The sequence below is a fragment of the Garra rufa genome, chromosome 1 (genome assembly GCF_049309525.1).
Source record: "Garra rufa chromosome 1, GarRuf1.0, whole genome shotgun sequence".
Lineage (NCBI taxonomy): Eukaryota > Metazoa > Chordata > Actinopteri > Cypriniformes > Cyprinidae > Garra > Garra rufa.
The window spans coordinates 13410280-13415615 of record NC_133361.1 but is presented as its reverse complement, the minus strand read 5'-3'; the positions used below and the strand labels follow the sequence as shown (position 1 = coordinate 13415615).

The 5336-nt window shown below is 40.2% G+C and overlaps 1 pseudogene; it reads left to right on the top strand.

Annotated features, from left to right (window-relative positions):
* The first annotated feature begins 1400 nt into the window (after positions 1 to 1400).
* Positions 1401 to 5083, top strand: LOC141285357 (uncharacterized; annotated as a pseudogene).
* The last annotated feature ends 253 nt before the right edge of the window (positions 5084 to 5336 follow it).

Below are 5336 nucleotides of genomic sequence, written 5' to 3'. Positions count from 1 at the left end.
TTTAGTAAATCGAGACTGGAAGGCAGTGAAATATTTCATCAAAAACCGCATTTCTTCCATAAGAAAAAAAGTACATTAAAATGCGGGTATTTCAGCCTTCCTACAAGCGTTCACCTCGGGGAAACAAGTTCTAATTGTTTTCAACTAAAGGTTAGTTCCCCAAATCAGCATTTTTAGGGAATGTGGTGGGAAGAGCAAATGACAGACACAGTGGGTGTAGAGTCAGGCCTTGGAGAGGCTTTTATTAAACATAAGAAAATTAAAGTGTCCAAAGGAGGGGAAAGTGTCCAAAATAAACAGGGAATTTGGTGTCCCCTTCGTGCAGGGGATTCCTTGAAGCGACAGTGTTCGATAGGGAAGGGTCCAGTAAGGGATGAAGTCCAGAGGCCGCACACGCTGCCCTCTCAGGACACTAGCGTGCAGGCACAGGGAAGAGACCGGTCTCTCAAGGAGAGGCATGCCTGGCATTTAAGCAGCGGCAGTGATGAGGCTTCATTAACATCAGGTGTGCCTCATCACCGCCGCTGCTTAAATGCCAGGCGTGCCTCTCCTCGAGAGACCGGTCTCTTCCCTGTGCCTGCACGCTAGTGTCCTGAGAGGGCAGCGTGTGCGGCCTCTGGACTTCATCCCTTACTGGACCCTTCCCTATCGAACACTGTCGCTTCTTCAAGGAATCCCCTGCACGAAGAGGACACCAAATTCCCTGTTTTTTGTTGGACACTTTCCCCTCCTTTGGACACTTTTCTTTTGTTTAATAAAAGCCTCTCCTAGGCCTGACTCTACACCCACTGTGTCTGTCATTTGCTCTTCCCACCACAGGAAAAAAGTTATGTATTCCAAAGGCAAAGTTCAGTTGGGTCAACTAACCCTTTAATGTTTTTTAAAATACGAAAGAAAAACATTGACGACCGAGGAAAATCTCTTTTTTTATGTTCAGTTTTTTATATCAAGGAAAAAGGCTGTTGTGAATCCTTATTAGTTAAAGCATGTTCTTCGACATCAAATTGACCAAAGATTTGACCAAAGTGTTTTTAGTATTCATTTGAAATGTAAAATGCAGTCTAACCTCTTTTTGTATGGAACTGTCCATTGTGTATTGTTACCAAATACATTTTCATTGAGGACATATGTTGTACTTTTTTATCTTTTTTCTTTTTTTTTTTTTACTGTGCGTCTAAAATATTACTCATGGCGTGTACAAAAGGAAAAACATGTTTTCAAGTCATTTTCTTTACAGTGCTTACATTGCCCCAAATCAGCTTTATAGGGAAAAATTATGTATTTCACATTCTCAATTCTTTGTTCCTTGGATGAATGGTGAGGTCTATGTTAACTTAATTGTCTTTAGGCACTGTTAAATAAAACAAAGGTTACTGGCTAGGAACACAATTTCAATAGAAATGGAGAAAAATACCCAGGGAGAAACCAAGATCCCTCTATCAACACTGCATTATAGGAGTCCATTCCATGACCAGTACTATGCAGGTAAAGTTCAGTTGGATCAAAATTTGAGTACTCAGATTTTAGAAGAAACTAGGATTTGAGATCTGTTAAGCTGGAAGTAATTTCTCTAAATGCCATTTTAGATGTTTTCTGCCTCATATGTAGCTCAGCCAATCATAGGAGTGACAAAGCTAATAGGTTTGTGAGCTAATTAATTTAAAAGATATAAATTCTAATCTATAAAATATGATAATCAAAGCCAAACTAATGTAAATTTCCAGATAGTACCTTTTGTTCCCCGTTAGGATATAAAAACTAGAAATATGTGTGTATCTGTAATAGCGGACCTCACAAGTTCTAAATGTTTAAACCCGAACCCCACAAGTAACTCAGAAACAGACATGGAGAAATTTTTGTTTGAATTTTGTTACATTTAAGTGATATTTATTATTAAAAACTGGTCATAATCTTGCTTGATTTTTTATACATGCATAGATCCACTGGAAATGGTGGACCCCATAATTTGGTAAAAAACGATGGACCCCCTTATGGGAGAAAAACAAGTATGTGTGTGTGTGTGTGTGTGTTTATTTGTGTTTGAGTAGAAATTAGTTTCGTGTCTTAGAGTAGTCAATATATCATTGTTTCATTTAAAAGAAGTGTCTTGAATTTTATGTTTACAAAAGTTATATCTGTGTTTAGATCAAGCTACCTCAGCTTTGAAATTTCCTAACATAAATAGTTTTTTTTTTTTTTTTTTGTGATCTTGGCCAGGAGCATAATATAAACCTTTTTGAGTTAATACAGTATACCGAATTGACCACTTTGCAGGACGAATGGTTAAGAAGTGTAATCTATTAATTCTGAATCAATTTAATCAAGTCTCGAATCTTTCGATTCGATTCCTTATTTGAATCACTATAAATTTGAGCTAATTTAATCCTTACAAATGGTGGAGATAAAACGCGAACACATCTAACTATTTGAACATAAAACAAGTCATTCTGTATGTGTATTTGTTCTATTTTTATCCGAAAAAAAAAAAAAAATAGATCAGAGACAGAGAAACAGTTTATTGTGTTACTGTATCCTTTATTGTGGCTGCCAGTCTGGAATGAATGAAATCGTAACTCGAGTTGTGTAAAGAATTTAAACTGCAGTAAAGATTTAGAATTGTCCGCTGTGACAAAAGAAAAGAAGAGCAAGCGTGTTCCTTGTTTTTCTGTTCTGTTAATAGCGCTCTGTAGCGAAGCAACGCAGTGCGTGTCCCACTGTGATTTCAACTATGCTACATAAGTTATCTCCCAAGTTTAAGATCGCTAGAATAGCTAACTAATGCTCTTTTACCAAGTGTTTGCTAAAAACCAGTAAACTTGAGACGCGCCGCGTAGAGCGAGCACCCAAGTGTCAAGTTGTGGAGAGTTGTGGAATCTTGATCAAGTAAAATTGTGTGGCTGAGTCCACATGTGCTATAGTGTTGTCTAAACAGACTAGCACAGAATTAAGGTCTGCCGAGACCTGTACAATATGTTGTAATAATCGCAGTAAAACTGTGGATAAATGTGCCTCACTCTCACTTTTCAAGCTGATTAATTTTATTAAGTTGATCAATCTTAATAAATAATTACATCTCCTTGCCACACCGCAATTTCCGTGATTGATTTAACATTGATTATTTGTAATCAATTTTAATGAAGCATCATTAAAAATTTGGTCACCAACTTTCATTGCCAAGTTTATGTTATTTTATTTTATTTTTTTAATCTCTTATTAAAATTTTTGATTTGAATTTTTTATTTAAATTATTTAAATCATAATCACATTTCCCCTTTTCAGACGGCAATGATACACGTGGAATAGAGAAATTATAATTTCCTTGACCAATTTTTTATGAAATCTTCTAAATTATAACCAGGAACAATCATTATTGATTTGAAAACGACTCCTTTTTACTCCTTTTTTTTGTAGTTGTTCCTTTTCCCATACCTCAATGGTTTGTGCTGATTCATTTGATTACAACCGCTGACTAAAACTTTAACAAAGCGTTACAGTTTGAGTTCTGTCAATATCATTACTGAATTGAAACATCAATTTTAATTTGCAAACCAAGGCTTTAATTGTCCTATCAAGTCTTGTCATATTCCCTGACTTGGGAGCGAAACTTCATTTCCAATTGGCTGTCTCTCTCCTCACTCTCTCTCTTTCACCTAGCTGTCCTCCTCTTGATTCGACTACTGCTGCTATTTCCTTGATTGTGCCTATGAGAATCATAAAAGCAGAGAATTTTGGTTGTTTAAAAGACATTTAATCAATGTTCATACGACTTGAAAACGCCAATTAAACTTGTGCCTAACTCTCACTTTCCCCTCTCATCGTGGAACCCTACAGCCAAGGTCCCAACAAATCCAGCGAGGACTGATAGGCGCCAGTCATGAACCCGTTTCCAGAAACGCTCTGATTGGTGAACAGTCAGTGTCATTGTTTTTTTATGTTCCCACACCCAGAAGGAGATTATAATAACAATCATAGTCCTTGTGTGTTGAAATTCTCATTTCTGAGCACCGTATCTAGAAGCATTCATCAAGTTGAAAAAAAAAAAACTTGACTGTACTCATTCTGCGGCCAGAAAGGTGTATTTCACTTTCCCTCTCTCTCCCAATCTCTCTCTTTCTACCTTCTTCCCAAATTGTTCCTTTTGTTGTTGTCTCTTTTCTCTCTTCTCTTTAGAAAAAGGGGGAAGCAGCCGACAACTACGCCGTTCTTTGCTGTAGGTGTTTGTTCCTCTTTCCTCTCTCTGTTCTAGCTACAACACCCGTGGGTACCCCCTTGCCTCCTCCACAGCGACGCTAGCTGGAGGCGTGCCCACCAGTGAACCACCTGCGGGAGAACCACACTCACCTCAACACAACACACCCAAAACCCACTTACACCCGACACCACCACACTCACACCACTGTTTTGGTTTTGTTTGTTTGTTCTTCTTTCTACATGTCTGTGTCAGTCAGTGGTCTGGTCTTTCCTCACGGCATCAAAACATGCCTCGCCCAACAGACCCCGTTGGTCACTAGGAGGACTTGGAAATCTGGTTAAGAGCGTGACAGACAGCCTCTTACCCAAAGCCGGCGAAGCTGTCAAACACCAGACACAAGACCAACTGGACAACAACATAACAGGCATCATGAAACATGATCCAGGTCAGAGCTACGGACACAAAGAGCTAGCAAAGATCACTGGCTCCCTGAGTCACACCCTCGTCGCCTCCCTCAAACGGAGCGACAGACAAGCCGCTTATCTCCAGCAGGAGCTGAAACGCGCACAGCGACGCATCGAGCAGCTAGAGCTGGAGGCTCAAGATCAACGGGAAGGGTCCAATGAGACAGATCCCAGAGCAACTGAGGAGATCGCTAGACTACAAGAAACTCTAGCTAACAACACACAAGATATGGAGCAAGCAAAGTCAGCCCGCGCCGAACTCGGCGACGAGCTACAGTACGCCTAGCAGCTACTGGTAACGGCAAGGCTAGACTTCAGAGACAAGAACAGCAGAATTAAAGCCCTCGAAACACATCTGAACGAGTTCCCCCATATGATTGTAAAGCGCTTTGGGTGTACGACAATACACAATGAAAGCGCTATATAAATCCTTCATTCATTCATTCATGAAAGAGGAATTTGACAGTGTCAAAAATGAACTCAGACATGCTTATGAACTGCGCCCGGAGCCAACCAGGACGCGACGGGCCCCACCCTCACCCCTGCCAAGCAGGCCCCGGTCCCATGTTCCTGAAACGTCACGTGAGCAAAAGGGGGAGGGAGCGACTCAGAAACCCTCGCCACCTCCCTCTGAAGAAACCTACCTCACACCCAAACTACGAGAACTCCCCAAGGCCAGC